Consider the following 18,298-nt stretch of genomic DNA (forward strand, 5'->3'; position numbering starts at 1 on the left):
AGAAGGCAGAGTTGTGTGGCACGTTGCATTACTTTCTATTAACTAAACCATGCAAAACCACACAAATCAACTTTGTGTGGCTTTGTAAATGCCAACATGGATTCTACAAAAGTAACACAACCCTGACAACAAATCTTAGTAAATACAGGTCAGAATGTTTGAAACACACAACTTGGACAGTGGACCAACCAAAAGCACTTGTGGCACCAATCGCGAAAAGGTCAGAATGTGTAGTTGTCCGTCTGTTCATCTTTTATCATTATTAACAACTTGAAGTGTTGTTCTATTCTCTATGTTTGTGAACAAGATGTTTAGCTTTAGATACTCTGCATCTAATGTCATGTAAATTGTGCAATAATGCATTCCGTATTAGAAATTATAGATTGCAAAATCTATAAATGTTGAGGGCTGGTTGCAGTCAGTATGCTAATCACAGGGTAGCCATTATTCTCCTGTAAGACTGTTTACAACATAAAAGTTTCATGTCAATATAACATAACCTGACCACATCTGTTGTGCTTATTATCTTGCTGTAGATGAGCGGGGAATTATCCCTAGGGGTATTATCCAGCCAGGAGAACATACGTACTGCGATTGTGGGAATTGGATAGCAGACAGATGTTTACTACTCGAAAGCATTTCTATTGTAAACGGTGACCCAACAGCTCTGTCTCCACAGAGAATCGCTTAATTTGCTCCTTATGTCTCAGCTCGTAATGTTGACCCCCATTTTCTTTGCTCATCTTCCCGCTGACAGCGGCTCATTTCAATCACTTCAGTATACCCATGTGGGATGTGAACATATGTCACAGTTATGTCTTTTATCTCCTGCTGGCTATACCGATTGAATCATTGAGTCTATCTTTGTCGAATAGACCGGAGAAGGTGATCTCTTGGGTTTGACTACAACAAAAATACCTCTTTAGAGAGAATTGGCACTTTCACAGAAGTCTACAGTTTCAGCAGGCATGTACCAAAGTCTGCCATTGCTGTATCACAGAACATTTTTGATTGGTGCTAGTTTATGTCCTTGGTGGTGAGTTAAGGCTGTGCTTGCTCTGAACATCTTTTACCACCATATTATGAAAACAGGATTCTGAGGGGGGTAACGTGTAGCTAAAATGGTTGAGCATATTTGTTGTGTGGCATTTTGTTGTGAACCGGATTTGTAATGTTTTTGTGCTGCTGTTTGTTTGTGCTGCATTATTGCAATGTGATTTTCTCGTGTTTTAGTTTTGTTTTTCTTGTGAAACACTGCAGATATTGAGTTGCATTCACTTGTGACTGTTTTGCTGTGTCTTACTGGGCTGTGTTATTATGTTTCTTTGTGTATGCTACTGTGATATGTTCTATGGATTCTGTCAAAAAGTGTTGCTGCACCTGCAACAAAAAAAGGTTTTGGATTGCTTGTATTCGGGTTCAGAGAAAACCCGGTGTGGCAGTTCAAGTTGAACAGTCCCTACTGGAGCAGGAACAAGACTGACTAGCTTATGCTGGGGTCTATTCTGATGTGGCATGGTGGGTCAAAAAACCATGGACTGAGATGTGGCCCCTCGTAACTACCGGTGGCTGAAATTAATTCAAACATTCCATCCATCACTTTTTTTATTTTTCATTGTGACAGCCTCAGTGCAACAGGTATGCCCAGACTTGGATCCAGTGCCACAGGAACCAATTAGGCCAAAATAATGCTTGGGTTGCTTGTGTTCTGGCCCAGAGAGGACCTGGCTTAGCAGGTCGGGCTGGACTGTTTGTATTGGGGCAGGACCAAGGCTTACTTGAATATGGCTAGGTTTAATCTGAGGGGGTATGGTGGACATAAATGATTAACTGAGATGAAGCTCTTCTTCGTTACCACTGGCTGGGTTTATATCAATGACTTTTTAAATATTTTTCATACAAAGAACACTAGTCATTCAAATGATGTACTTTATGCCTGTAATCAATCTATCCATCCATCCATCACTATGTTTCTTACTGCCTAGCTTTGTCAAATACAGGTTACAGACCTATGAAACACTCTATCAGTGACTGCACACAACACTGGACCACTCAACTTTAAAAAAAACTGATTAATAAACCTTGCTGCCTAACCTACTCTCTATCATTCTATTATAAACTGAAAGGCTAAAACCATCAACATTCACCAGGTATCAGTGCTTAATTTGCATAGCAAACAAAAGTTCCAAAGCTCAAAGTTTTTCTTACACGCCTACCACTTGCACTGCCAAATTCTAACTGCAATTACCAAGGTGGCCTAGTTTTTATTCCACCTCATGCCTCTTTCTTCACCTACCCTAAACGTCCTGTGTCCTTATCTCACTCTTTGCTTTCTGTAATATCTCTGTGGTAAGAAATTGGGCTGTTGGTTGGCACAGGGTGTAAGCCCGGGTCAAGAAGCAACCACAATCCTTGTCAAGGTGAGGCAAAAGGAACCCCAAATTAACCTGTGCCTGCCCCCTTTGTAGCTTGGCACAAAACTATCAGACTTAAATCAGGGGCAATTTGTAAAGTTCTTGTGCAACATTTCAAATATATAAACTGCAAACACATCATAAAAGGAGCCCACAATAGATTTAGAAAGATAGGCTAGGCCTTAATGAATATATCAAGACCCCAAAAAAAATCCAATTACTAGGACCAAAGATTTCAGATTTTAAGAGTGAAAATAGCACCAAAAAGCACAAAGCACCAACTAGGGACACCTGGTTGCTCCGGCCCGGGACAAAGTCACAAGTTCAGGATGACCATGACGGAGCTACCTTAAATCCTGGTTGCGGAGCATTGGGTGGATCTGTGTTGAAGATGCACTGTGCAGCAGAAGCGATGCATCAATTCTGACATGTGGCGAGGCTGCGGTGTGAGGTCCTGCTGCATCTTCGCCAAGGATCCCATTGACTGGGCTTCTGATGTGAAGTCAGGCATGGGGCATGTGACTCACAGAGGGCAATAAGTCAGTTCTGAAGAGCTGTGAGGACGTGATGCGGAGTCCATCGTCATCGAGGCTGCCGTCAATGAGCGATATAAGGACATGGGCTGAGGATGCACCGTGCTATCGAGGTGATGTGTCAGTTCCAAGGACTGATGAGGTTCTTGGAACTGACATGGAACTGATGGATTCATCCAATCCATGCGGCAACAGAGATGTGTTGGTATTACCCGGGGATGCATCACTCAGCAGAGAAGATGCATCAGTTCCTCTGGCAAGCACCTTAGGACCACTTGCCAGGTTCCAGGACTGGGGTGGCACCTTTTGGCAGGGCAGAATCACAGGCAGTAGAGTCCAGGTGCAGGTGCAAGGTTGTTGGAAGCCTGTTATGTCCCTGAGGCTTCAGATCAGTAAGTCAGCCAACTAGGCCTTGGAGTCACTCTGGGATCTGGGTTCAAGAGATGAAGATCCAGTCCTTCTCACCCAGGCAAGAGGACAGCAGGCAGCGGGTCGGCACAGCAGGGCAACAGTTCTTTCAGAGCAGCAGTCCTGCAGGGCGGCAGTCCTTCAGCTGCACCGCAGTTCTTCTTCTTGGCAGAGTATCCACAGGTCCAGAGGTGCATTGGAGTGTGGTGGCTGATGTCCTTCTTTTACAACAGTTGTACCTTTGAAGTGCACAGATGCCCTGACTCCCTTGCCTGGCCCCAGACAAACTAGAGGGGGGGTATGCAGACCTTTGTGTGGAGACAGGTCACAGCCTATTCAGATGCAAGTGAGTCTGGATCCAGCTCATCCCTCCAATCCTGCCAGTGATGGCACACTCAGTCACACCTAAGCTCCCATTCTGTGTGGCTGTCTAGGAGGTATACACAAAGCCTAACTGCCAACTAACCCAAGTCATTAGACAAGAGACAGGCTGCAGGCACCAAATGGCTAGGACAAGAAAATTCTAACTTTCCAAAGGTAGCATTTTCAGAATTGCAATTTAAAATATGATGTCACCATAAGTTAGGATTTTAAATTGTGATTCCAGAGATACCAATCTTGAAGGGGTATCTCTTCACATTTGGAAATTACACTTATAAAATGTGATGAGGCCACTCCAATGTTATTATATGGGACAGATAGGCCTTGTCAGTAGTGAAAAACACATTTAAGAGGTTTTCACTACTAGGATATGTAAACTTTAATCATACATGTCCTGCTTTATAATACATTTCACCCTGCTCTCTGGGCTGTCCAGGGCCTAACCTAAGGGTACATATATGCATTAAAAAAGAAGGATTGGGCCTGGCAAAATTTGTATTTTGCCAGGTCAAAATGGCAGTTTAATCTGCACACAGAGGCTGCAATGCCAGGCCTGAAACATGTTTAAAGGGATACTTGATTGGGCGGCACAATCAGTGCTGCAGGCCTACTAGTAACATTTAATTTACATGCCCTGGGCACCTAGTGCACTGTGCTGGGGACATTTAAGTAATTTAAATATGCCAATTGGGTATGAACCAATATAACCATGTTTAGAGGAGAGAGTACATGCACTTTAGCACGGGTTAGCAGTAGTAAAGTCATCAGAGTCCTAAGGCCAGCAAAAAAGAGGTCAGAAAAAATGGAGGAGGAAGGCAAAATGTTGGGGGGAGACTATCCTAAGACAGTTCTAACACCTGCTTTGCCCCATTTTCACTGTTTTTCTTCTATTTTTCACTTCCTCCTTGTTTCTCCCTTTCTTGCCTTTCTCTGTCTTGCTCTGGGTCAATGACTGATGATGAAGAATAAGTCATAGACTTCAAAAATATATTCCAGTACCCATTACTTGCATCCACCGGCACAAATTAAACATTACACCATATCAATACAGACTTTTCACACAAATTGAATAATTCAGATCTTCACCATATACCACTTAACACTCATCATGAACATGCTCTCATGGATTCAAATACAGGGGACAGGCATGTAAAAAGTCATAGCCTCTCCTCCTCACCACACTCCTTAGCTGACCTTTCAGCCCCCACTGACCCCTATAGCCATCACCCTCATAAAATCTCGTACGTAATAGATATAAACAAAATTGTCAATATTTATAACCTTCAACTTACAATGGCACCGCATCACAGTTCCACTGCTTTATCCACTCACAATATTTCTACTCTCCTCATCCACTAAAGGGGCCCCTTCTCCCAAAATCTTTCTCTTCTTCCCTAGCTCTGTTTCCTCTGAGGCTACATTTATTCTCTCCTCTACCAACAACTTAATTCCACCAATCCCCAAAACACTATACCCACACACTAATTCATCCCTTCTCTAAACACTATTCACCCTCTTGCATTACTCCCTTTTCTACCACTTCCCCTCAAACCTCCTTTACTCTTCCCTCCTAAATGAATATGTCAATTCCCGTATGACCACCAAAATCCATCCTCCATGCATTGTACTCTATCAACTTTTTTATGCAGGTGGCTCCCCACCCCAAAATTAATTTCCCTTTCACCCCATACAACCCTGCACCCTTCCTAAATTCTACCTCATACGGCCAACCCAACTAAGAGTCTCTCACCTTCACCTCTCCTTTTAAGAACAATTGCATGAAATGCCTACCTCCTTTTATCTAACCCCCATTGTCATTGTATATCTATCAAAATCTGTCCCAGTTACTCACTCTCAAATACTTTTCAACTCCCTTCAGCTGCTGTGCCCCTTTACCATTTCCTTTCCAAGCACCATTCATCTGAGACTCCTCAGTCTCCATAGACATCATTGTTCTACCACCAAAAAGCTCTCACATCTGGCAGTTCAACTCTATTTGCTCACTCCCCCCTTCTCTCAGCAACTTCACTGACCTCTGTCCCTTCCATTTCATGATTTCCCTTTCAAAACATCCTCTTCGTTCACTACATTATCTGCTTCTCTCCCCCTTCCAATATGCAGGCCCCCTCTATACTTATAATCCTATAATCAACCCCTCAAAAGTCTATCCTCTCAATACCAACTCTATCAATCCTTCACATATGCCCCCTTCCAGGCAGCTCTTTCACTTTCCTCTTTTTTCCTTCCCTACTTCATCCATTAAACCTCTACTTCCAATCCACTCCTCTTGTCAAAACCACTCATGTCCCTGCTGGGACAAAAACTTCCCTTGCATGGTGATGGATGTGTACCCTTGTCCTGAGTGCCCCAGCTGCTAAGATATCTGGCCCCTGGTGCAATGGCGTAACAAAACTTAAGGGGGCTCCCCTGCAAAGAACATGGAGGGACCCCCCTCCGTATCCACCCAGGAGCTCTCCTGCCAGGGTACCGTGCTGAGTGGGCCCCCTGAAGCTCGGCCCCCCCCCGCACTGCAGGCGCTGCAAGGGCCTTTGTTACTCGACTGCCCAGGTGCTCAACATGGATCATGCATGTGCACCATGACATAGTCCTGTCTCACGGGTTGCGTTCTTTTAGGACAGGGAGGTCCGGCCAAAGCACTACCCTCATGATAGTGACAGGTTACGGCCTTTGCCAGGAGTTCAGTAGCATCAGCACTGTGGTGACAGCATACAGTGTGGTGATCAGTAGGATTGTGATACACAAAGGTGAACGAGAGAGAAGACTCTCTCGATACCAGAAGGGCTGACAGGTATTCTCAAGAGGGAGTACACCATCCCGTGTTACAACACTTAATCACACAAATTACTCCCCTGATACCTTAATCGTGTTCCACAACTATAGTTCTAGATGGATCCTGATCAAACAGTGATGGGAGATCCCTATGTGAAGCTACGTATTTGCAAATACCCAGTTCACAAGGACATATGGGTCGCTCTTGTGTTTTGAAATAATAATAATAATAATATGCTACGAATAGTATGCCACTAGGAAGTGGGAAAGGAGGCAAGTCCTTTTGTTTTATATACCCTCACACACCCTAGTGGTGTCATGCTTCATCATCGGGTCACCCTGACGCCTAGAAGTCAGGGTGGGCTCGACCATATTTCAGGGAGCTCTTAGCGAAGTATTTGTCCAGGGGGAATAAAGATTAAAACTCAGCAGACAGATCCCAGTTTCCCTTTATTCTTGGATCTGCCCGGGATATTTAAATAGAGAAAATTATAGGGTCATTTGAGATATTATGGTCCTAGGACCATAGTGCCAACATGTTTCAGTCCGCTTTAAGGCCCTAAAAGGTGCTGGACTTTCTTCAGGGCGATGACGCAATACCCCCTGGAATCAATAATAGTGAGGGAATTTCCCTATACTATTTATAATAAGGGCAGATAGCTGCTCCTTTCTCTATCAGCAGAGATTATTTTATTTTTGATCACTCCATCCCATTGTGGGAGAGGTTGTGCTCCACGTGGGACCTCACATTATAATAGGGGTAGCCCTGTAGTCACACTGCCTCCAAGGGTCCTGCCCCGTAGTGAAACCTATTAAGTGTGGGTCCCGCTGGCTCATCGCCAAAAAATAAGATCAGTAGGATTGGACAGGCCTTTTTACCTGTGTCACCGGAGTAAGACCTACAGCCCCACTTGTAAAGTTATATTGCCATTTGCTTTACTCACCCTTGACCTTCATCACGTTAGTATGTAGCGCTGTGCAGCACGTGTGGTTGCATGCATGTGCTGGATGTGTGAGCACCAGTAAGTTGTACAGTAAATAGAGGACTCTAAGTTCCATTTTAAGTGACCCAGTGGTCTCTTAAAATGGAGCAAGAGGAACATGAGAAGGTAGATGACTCCCCCCAGAGGGATTTGTGGATTTCTGCATTCCTGAGAGTTAAGTGGAACACACACTGGAGGAAGGAAGAGCCAGGCTCCTCAGTACATATCAAAGGGTGGTCTTTGATGCAGATAGAGAAGACCACTAGAAAAGGGTCTGGTCACATCTTAGAGAAGCGATGGGGCTGATAAGCAGTTCATAAAGAGTAGGGCAGATGCCCTTGGATAACCCTTTGATGCATATATCACTGTGGTTGAAATTCAGGTTTGAACCTCTAGCCACTCCCATGGCCTGTGTTGTGGTGATATCAGATTTGGAGGCACTGCTGCTGTGGCTGATTGCTTTCTGGAGGAAGGGCAGAACGGAGGGGTGAGCACTTCAAAAGGCAGCCTATCCCCAGCACTAACTTTAAATAGTTAGACCCCAATTCACATTTGGGGTCTGGAGATGGAATAGAAGAAGGGGAGCTTGAGGCCTCCTCGAATATAAAAAAAGAAGCAGCCAGTCAGACTGTATATCGTAGAGGAGAAGCTCTGCATGACTTCTATCCATTACCAGGACTTGGGGCTAATGTCTGCCAGTCTCCCAGCTGGGTGAGGGGACATCACCCATGGAAATCCAAGATCAACTGCCCGGGAGTCTGAAGGACCAGCGCCTGCCCGCTTGCCAAGACTAGTGTGCCCTGCGAGGAATAAGAGAGAGCTTGAAAGGAGCGAGTTCCTGTGGGGGATCCTGACAAGTGGATCACTGTCATGAGGGGTGAGTCATTGACAGCTGCGTTGATCGGGGCATTGCCCCAGTGCAAGTTTAAGTCAGTGACCTTGTATGCCAGAGCAGGCTACCATGAAGCTAACCGTTGCTGCACCAATCAAGCTGTCCCCCATCTGAGCAGTAAATTCAGAGACCCCAGGAGGGTGCCATAAAGATTGTATTAACTGATGTGTTGATCAGGCTGTCACCCCTGTGTAGAGTAAAGTCGTGATCCCATATACCAGAGGAGGCTACCATGAAGATTGCATCACTGCTGCGATAATCAAGCAGTTGCCCGGGTGCAGAGTAAAGTTGGTAACACCGAGTGCCAGAGGGGGCCACCATGAAGAGAAAGGATTGTTGCCTTATTTTGCCGACGTCAAAGGACCTGTGCATACCGGAGCCCTGAATAAAGTTTTAGACTCCAAGTGATCATCCCCCTACCTTTCAGAAGGATTAGAGAAACTTACTGTTTCATGGAAGGATGCACTGAGGATGACCAGCTGCCAAGAGTGCTACTCACCATCAGCAGCTGCTTCAACCCTCTACAATGTCTGAGGTTAAAAAGGTCCTAGGGACTCCAGTGGCACAACCTGTGCAGGAGTGGGTACGACTAATCGCACAGCCAAAGGGCCCAGGAGAACTTGTTTTGCCTCATAGTGCTTTAGGCGCAGGAACACTTTTGACATTGGAAGAGTCAGAGGGGGACTCCTGAGACTTGAAGTGCTAGGGAGGCCTAACCTGAATGTTACCTATTGTGAATGAAGAATAGCCACTACCATTAGAGAGATGGAAGTGAGACTCAGAGACCTGCCTTTCAAACACTAGAGTACTGACCTCAGGGTACTGTGCGTATTATTTGTATATGCTGTATTTTACTTTGTTTTTTATATAAATACAATTTTTTTCAAAAAAGCAAGTATTTGACAGGACAATCAATTATTGATCCTATTGAAAGTCTTTTGAGTTGTGAGCCTGTTGTTTATCCCTTGCATGTACCTCCCCCGAGAACCCTTGGAGTGCGTGACCTAATGCTACCAATAATAGTCACACGCTGAAGGGGTCCTTGGCCCAGTTGCTGAGAACACATACTACATCAGGCCCTAGGAAATTAGGACTAAGAGACCAAAATCCCCATGCTTGGGCCCAGTAACTCCTGTTTGGCCTGTGGTCCTCTGAAAGGAGTTCTGACAATGTCTTCCTTTTTTAATCCCTCTTTTCATGACACTCTCTATTTCTCTTTTTATAAAAGGCCTCCAAGCCCCCATCTGCCCCTCCCCATATTAACCAGCAGCCCCTTTCATCCTGTTCCATCACCCACCTCACCCCCCTCATCCTCACTTTTTCAGGTTATCCCAATCTACATCACGTCCCCTATTTCTACGTCCACTTTCTACCACACCGTTAGTTCTTCCTACAATCTACCACTATCCTTATTCACATGCCCTCATCCCTTCCTCCGGAATTGCCCATTCATTCACTCCTGTTTCCTCCCCTATCACCTTCTGCACTGTCTACACTCCCTCTCTTTTATCACTTCATCAACCTCCTATAACTCCCTGCTTCTCCCACCTCACTACACCACCTCAGAGGAGCTCATTAGATTGTTACATAGGAATCTCATTCCCCAATGTCTTTTCTACACAAGTTATGATCCCACCAGTGGACACCTAGAACATGTGACCGGCAGGCACACGGCACAGATCCCTATGGAAACATTGTAACTTTCACCATCTGAAAAAGATGTAAAACCGTTGAATCTCAGAGCTCATAGTTGCAGCCACCCAAAGAAGAAACAACTAGTTATACTTTTTGTACTCTGGATATAAAAAAAGACACAGATACAAGGAGACAATGGAACAGGGGAGACGAAGGAGGGTGGTTAGCAAGGGCGCAGTGCTGTGAGCAAATCAAAGCAGAAGTTACATAATTGATGCGTCCTGGACACACACTTAAACTCATACTTTCAGAGTCACAGGCCTGCAACATTGGAGACAGGCACAGAAATCAACTTAAACACTCTAGGAATTCAATTAATCATATTCTCAAAACACACCCACCAACTCATACACTCCAAAGACACTGTAATAGTATCTCATACAGCTCAAGGTTCTCGAAAACTCAAGTAGATGGACAATCCACACAGACGACTTGTGTTAGAAGGAAGATTCAATCCCCCTCACTCAACCTCACCCAACCAGAGAACACGTCACCCTCACACTGATTTGGCCAGCAGGTCGCAATGACCCATCAACCATCAGGAACACTACAGTTGGAAAATGCAAGACCTAAGACAACATCCCTATTACTTTAATGGGCTTGAGGTAGTCCGCACCTCAGCCACGCAAACAATCGTCGCTGTAGGCAAACCCACAAAGGCAGACTCATATATCTGAAAATATAGGTACTAAAGGGAAAGTAGTTGGCAAATGTGTGGTACAAAAAACGTGTTACATTACATCTTTAGTCGACTTTCAGGAAGTAACTCAAGACACTACTCTTCTCCCTTCAGCTCTCCCATGCCCTACACCAACCACCCTCCTTTTCTCATCGATCATTTGCTGTATTTCAAGTTTAGCTTTTTCGAATCTTTTCCCATGGTTCGACGCCTGATGTTTTTTAAATGCCTGCCCATGCTTCTCCATGCTTCAGTGACACGCATTCCTCAGAATGCATTGCTTGGTCTGAGTAAAGTGTTCCCCCCTGCCCTTCATTCTAGGTCCACGATAAATAAAAATTCCAAATTAAATACAAACAACATAAAAGAGACATAGCCCGCTACTGGGGCGTTTCCCAAATCCCTACCATACAGGAATGGAGGAACTGTTTACATTTCTATATGGTGGCGGAGAAAATAAAATATATAGCGAGGGGCTGTCCTCGAAAATTCCGTAAAATATGGACTCCCTGGTTGCGGTACTATGGCTTGGAGATTGAATTAGGGGAGGAGGGATCGAGCCTGTCTGGTGGGGAGCCGGGAATTGCGCCTTGACTGTTCTACTGCCTGCATTGTCGGCAGATATCTTGCCAGTTATTGAGAGACCTTCCAGTATATGTGCCTATGTAATTATACGTTGGGAAGCCCTGTCCTTGCTTAGAGGGGGGGTTACGACCTGTTCCATCTATCAGCGATTGTCAATGTGTATTGATGCCTGGTTACCTCACACTCACGAGTTATGTATTTCTTGTTTAAATGCAAATAAAAATATTAATAAAAAAATACAAGCAACATGTTTGTTTGTCTGTGTATGAATAGGCGTGTATAACGACGCAAATATAAAAATATTGGTAGATGGACAGTTATCAATAGTGACAGAAACAGATAGACAGAGGTGTAGTATAAGGGCTACTACCTTTTCCAAGGGCTGTTAACGAGGGCCACTGTAATCATGCAATTCTTCGGCATTGTTTGCATAGTTATGGGTATGCTGCTTTTGCCCATAATCTATCATCTGCTGAATAATTTGCAGGTTTTAACCAAAAAATTGTTTCTATCTCAAACGGATCACAAATTGCAAAAAATGCAGAGACAGATGTTGCTGTGCAGCGGAAGACATTTTGCACAGATCAACTGTTCGCCTTTCAGTTGCATATTGCTGTATTTTAGTGCAGTACTAATGAGGTGAAACATTTACCCAAACAGTGCTAATATGTCAAAATAATGAACTGACACGATCACAAAATGTGGCGCATTTTGCCACACAATTTGTATTTTCTTACCGCATAATTTAGTGAACCCTGATGCATAATTTGGTTCTCCCTTGCCGCATAATTCTAGTGGGCCTGGTTTTACCCCACACATTAACCTCCTGGAGATTCAAGCCTCGTGTTGAATGGTTTTCGAGGAAACCCTGCTTAACTAATCTGACCGTAGATTGCCAGGCGCAGCCTGCTTCCCTGCTCCTGCCTCAGTCTCAGATTCAAGCTTCTGTTACAAATCGACCATGACAGCTCCCTGCTGACGCTGCGTTCGGATTCCCTCATCTCTGCTGTGTTGTTGAACGAGAGCCACAGATCATGAAATCAAAGATTCATCTCAGGAATGAGCTTCCAGTGCCCCTTGCCCCTAAACTTCATGCATCCTAAAAATAGAAGGACAACTAAATAATTTAAATCCAGCCTTTTGCACATGAGCGTCTCGGTTTTGCTTCCCCTGAGGATCTCTCGCAGGAAAAATTGAACTATGTTTGACTTGAAACGCAAAAAAGTGCTTCCTTTTGCATCTGCCGGTTGAACTGCATTCAAGGACAGCTGGCAGGGGTACAGAGACAGTCTATGCTTTTGATCCTGCTGGAGGTGAGCTGAGAAAGGCCAGCTGTAAGCTTCCTCTGCTCCAACAAGGAGCAAGAGTTGAAGAGCTGGTGATACCTGGTCACTGGGGAGGCAGGCATCTCATGGAGAAAGCCTCAAACCTCAGAGCTAGGTTGTGTTGAAAGCAGCGCGCCTTGGTGGTTCAACATGGAGGACATTGCTGGAAGGGCACAACTAGGTTCTGTTTGACCACATAGACTGACAGTCCATGAGAATATGTGAAATGCAGACCTGAGAAATTCAAAAATGAAAAAAATAACCCTGTGAGGACCGGTGCTTGGAGGGGGCGGGACGCCTTCCCGGGAATTGCCTAAGAGGCGTGTCTGCCCACTCCCGCTAACGCCCCCCCCCCCAAAAAAAAAAACAGCTTGCTGAGGCTGCAACCCATCTCTTGGGGTGTTTTCACACCCTTTAATGGATATCAGCATCATCGAGCCTTCAAAGGGAGCTGCAAACATGCTCAGTTCAGAGGTCTCCAGCTCGCCTCCTTGCCACCGTGTGATATTGTCTCTTCACCGGGTGACCATGTGAAGGGAGTAGATATCGTGTGACACAGGATGGCACCGTGTGAATAAACTGGTCTGAAAGTCATATTTGCAGTCCCAGGTGAGGTTGTATGGCTGAATATTGATGTCTGACACAAATATCATGGCCTACATATGGTTTACACAGATATCTCTCTATTCTGTTTATATTATCAACTCCAATGGATGATATTTCTGAGAGCGATATTTAGGATAAAGTATTTGCAGAACACAATATTTAGGCCACAATATTGTGGTACCATAGCCCAAAGTAATTCTCTGTGGCTTTGCAATACTGCTGCGTGTACCGCTATCCCATTAACAGCAGCAACTATCCACAACTCACTGAATAACACTACCCAAAACACACCATCACAAGCTGACTCAGACTCCAGTGTGCGATGGCTGGTACCATGGGGAAAGTCACCAGACTGCTGAAAGCACTACAAGGCCACTTCAGCTGCAGAATGAGTGATATCCAAATGGCCATAATATAACATACAATTTCGGCAAGCATAGACATTAATTTGCCAGTGTCTCATGGTGATGGAACAGAGCTGTAACATTAAGTTTCTTGGTCTACTGAAGAAGACGTGCTTAATTTGTGCTGGTGGTCTACGGTGCTCGGCATTGGCACTTAATTGTAACCCTGGGCACTGAATTCCACTCCTTTGGGGGAGTTTGCAGAATTTTGCATACTCCGCATTCCGCAGAGAACGCGAAGTTGCTGTAAAACTTCCTACTCCGCAGCGGAGCGCAGTTGAGCCCCGGACCCTCTCGCCTCCCACCCCCTGCAATAAATATTTTGTAAATACAATTTACAATTGAAGTAAAATAAAACCTTACTTACCTTATCACCGTAATCTCCTACGACAGACATAAGTCATGGTAGGCCTGTGCATGCGCGCACATGCGCAGGCCTACCATGGATTACGGCGAGGAGGAGGAGGGCAGCCCGGGACGCCACGATAAGGTAAGTGCGGTTTTATTTTACTTTTTATTTAGCTGTAAATTGTATTTACAAAATATTTTTAGCAGGGGGGTGGGAGGCGCGGAGCAGAATTTTTGGCCATCTCCGTGGAGCTCCGTGTAGAGCAACTCCGCCTCCTGCGCCCGGGCCTACTTAATTGTCAACACCGGGACTTATGGCAGTCTGCCAAATGGTGGCGCTGTTTGTCTGATTTAGAGATGAGCACAACAACGGTTGTTTATTACTTCAAAATATGTTAAAAATGACTAATTCATACTGGTTATTGACAGCACTGGCAGGGGCAGTGGGTGGTGCGAGCTGCGGTAGCCTCCTGACGAGAGCCCAGGAACTTAGGGGCAGATTTACAAGCCCCTTGCGCCTCATTTACGCCGCCGTTGCATCACTTTTGTGACGCAGCGGCAGCGCAAATCCTGCGCCATGGTGCGGGGTACTTACAACGTGACGCATCTGGGAGATGCGTCACATTGTAAAGCCCTGCCCCACATGTAGGCGTTCCTGCGCAGGGGGGCGTTCCAGCGCACTAACGCCTCCTAAAAGTGACTGAGTGAAATCTACAAGATTTCACTCAGTCACTTTTAGGCCCATGCTGCGTCAAAACCCGGCGCCTGCCTGAAGCAGGCGTAAGGATTGAGGCAGCATTAACAAGATAGGGCACACCCGAGCCTTGCTGGAGCTGCGTTGCGCTTGCGATGCAACTCCAGCAATGCGCCACTTTTACGGCACAGATGCATCACGCATCTGTGCCGTTTTTACCCCATGGTGCGCCGCATTGTAAATGCGGCGCATCCATGTTTGCGGAGCTGTGGCGCACAATAACTGGCGCATCCCTGCTGATATGCAGGGATGCGCCAATTATTGTAAATATGCCCCTTAATGTTTTACAAATTAAGCACTGTAAAAAGCTAACCTGTTTCTCAGTCTTGAAATGGAAAAAGGGATGTCAGTGTGTGAGATCTCTTGCACAATGCCTGCATGGTTGCCTGTTCAGAATGCTTGAAAGTGAAGGATTTCCTAAGAGCACACTTTAAATACAAATATCAATTTTTGGGGAAAAAATGACAGTCACTTCCAGACTGAGTTCCCTTTCTTGAGGTGTAGCTCGGACTGTGGTTTGGAGGGAATGGGCCACCACCAGGATCTTCTTATCCAGACAATGCATCTTCATGATCTGTGGTACAATAGACTATGAAAGTCTTGGAGTGTCAGTAATGTGCAGAGGAGTGACAGAAGGTGTTCAAGAGTGGTTTATTACAATTTAGAGGTACTGGAGAATGGTGAGGCTATGAGTGAAGGCTGATGCTTGCTCCCTGTGCCTTCTTGCTTGGACTGTCAAGAGAACATGACCAAGAGGTTATATTTCCTATTTGAGGTTGGCATGTAAATGGGAAGTCGGGCTGGACAAGCCACAGTCAAACCATCGCCCCAAATCCCTTCGCTCTACAATCTGTCGACTCATGGTTACCGCATCCTCTGTGAAGGAGCAGGAAGCCTCCAGCCCGACTCATGGAGCTGGTGCATGTATAAGAGGAAACTACTTGTCTTTTCTTGCTACCCATCATTCTGATTCATTATTGTTGAGGGTCACAAAAGGTATGTTCCTTTTGTACCGCCAAATGCTGAGTGGCGGTGGGGTGCAAAAGAGAGATCGAAAAGACAAAACCAGAAGAGAGAAAAAGAGGAGAAAAATACCAATCAAGAGCACGTGGTGTGGGTGTGGTGGTCTTTTATAAAATGCTAATATCTCATGGACCAGGAAGTGTCGAGAGGGTGGTCTTAGGCACTGGACCAGTAGGTAGGATAGGAGGGAGAGATATCAGTATTGGGGGGCAAGAGCAGATGGGGCCAGGAGAAGGATACTAAATCTTTGATGTGACTCACTTCAGGAGCTTACTCATGTTCTTCTTCTTCCTAAAACTTCGAATTCCACATCAGGAAAATCTAGGCTATCGCTTTAGAAAAAAAGTGTTGCACAACCATGGAGGAGGCATGCAAGCATGATGCATTCAGAATTGGAAATATCTGGTTTCAATTATTCCAATATTTAATAGATTTTTATCTATGTAATAATGTGCACCTTGAGTGATAGTGACATCTATGACAGTCACCAAGAGTCATTAACATATACATATGAATATGGGGGGAGGAAAAGGAATAGAAATTAGGGGGAGGGGGCAGTCAGCAGGGTGATAAGTGAGAAGAGTCAAGCATGACAAAGTAGGACATAATAGCATCCTGTTGGAGAGGCACTAGGACATGCCCTATAGGTCCTCTGGGAGTCAGAACACCGTCCAGGATTCTGCAGTATCCATGGTAAAAGCTATAGGAAGCCTCTATGGGATACATACATTTACCTGTGAGCCCACAGCTGAAGGGGAGTACGAGAGAATGTGGTGAATGTTCTCTTGAGGATGATGGCTTCCCCTGAATACCTTCACCTTACTCCAGTGGCAGCTTTAGGTTGAGAGTATGCACTTTTTACTTCGATGATATATCTTATCATTGTTGTATCCACCTTGGCCACTTACCAATTACTAACAGGCTGTAATGAACAAACAACGCAGAATAAGGGCCATGCCCTCCCCCCACCTCCTCTCCCCACATGACCACCTCCTCGGACTCCCTCACGACCACCAGGCAAAAGTGCCCCTCATCTCTTCATAGCCCCTCTCTCACATACGTTTCATTTGTTTTAAAGCACCGGTAAAGGCTGACTTTATTAAAAATGAATGTATATCAAGCCAAACAAAAACTTTTCAGCAACATTAGGAATCGATAAAGAAAGACTGGGGAAAAAACAGAGCATCCTAAGCTATTTAATGCAGTTTGCATGCAGCCCTTTGATGACAGTTCGCATCAGATCAGATGCTGTTCTATATTAGGGTTGTATCTTATGAACCGCTGTTAACAAAAGGATCTCTGTGGCAAAAGCAGTAATCCACTCAGCTATCCAGTATCCACATAAAATACAGATCTGTGATCTGCAGGGAACAGATTCTTTGCAGCAGGCATATTAACCCTCTGCGCTACTCCATGGCAAGTGAGAACTGCCACTAGACCAAACCCTGATCTCTCTCCAGCAGGATCATTGATCACAAGAGTTATCTATGTTTAATGCTGAAAAATAGACGCACAACAAACTCCGCCAGAAGTGTTTTTAAAGCATAAGTTATTGCTAAACAGAGCGCCCCCTCCCCAGGTCGGCACCCAGTATGGCTGCACCAGTCGCACTGCCAATGTCAATGTCAGATATTCGTATAAAGTGCACAATTCCCCGGGAGGTCTCAAGGCGCTAGCAGCAAAAATGACAGTAAAACAGACAGTAGCCTGATACCTGAAGCGAAAACGTATTGGGAAAAGAGCCCTAAAGCCGGCCCTGACTATGAGCACACTTCTAGCACTATATTCAACTTCAAAATATAGAATTAAATAAAAAATTGTGAATGGGAGAGGGGGCATTTTCCCAATGCTCTCACACTTAGCGCCCACCTAGGTGGGTGTTCAGGGTAAAGACAAGCAGAGTTAATCTACACCTATATGTCATAGGTGGTCCCTGATAATGTAGTGGTGCCTCTTTATTTCCACTGCACCCTCACCCCGCAGCTGCGAGTTCACTCCATGAAAAGAGGTTCAGCGGATAGGAGTGTGCATTTAATGTTTGAAGAAACAAGATAAAAGGAGATGAAGTGGCATTTTCAGGGCTCTTCACTTTGCGCTCCATGGCAGCTTCACAGAAGATAATTAACATTCAATTGGCAAAAAAATGTGCGAAAATCACTGGCAGCATAATAATTGCAAGAAACATGTTCAGGAAGAGAACCGGTCAGTGAGAAAGCTTAAAGGCAAAATTTAAACAAAAAAGGGATACATGTACAAAAATAGGAGGATTGAGGGGGGGGGGGGCATAAAGCATTAATTAAATATAGTGACATGAAGAAAACAGATTAATAATCTGATATTTATATTAAATCCTTTAGGTTAATCCCGAAGTAATTAAAGACGTCAGTAAAATTAAATTGAGCCCTGGAAAGGGAAGAGGAGTTTTCTTTGCTCATATATGGAATATTGAGTTATTGATAAATTCATGTTTATCTATCT

The sequence above is a fragment of the Triturus cristatus genome, chromosome 9 (assembly GCF_964204655.1).
Source record: "Triturus cristatus chromosome 9, aTriCri1.1, whole genome shotgun sequence".
Lineage (NCBI taxonomy): Eukaryota > Metazoa > Chordata > Amphibia > Caudata > Salamandridae > Triturus > Triturus cristatus.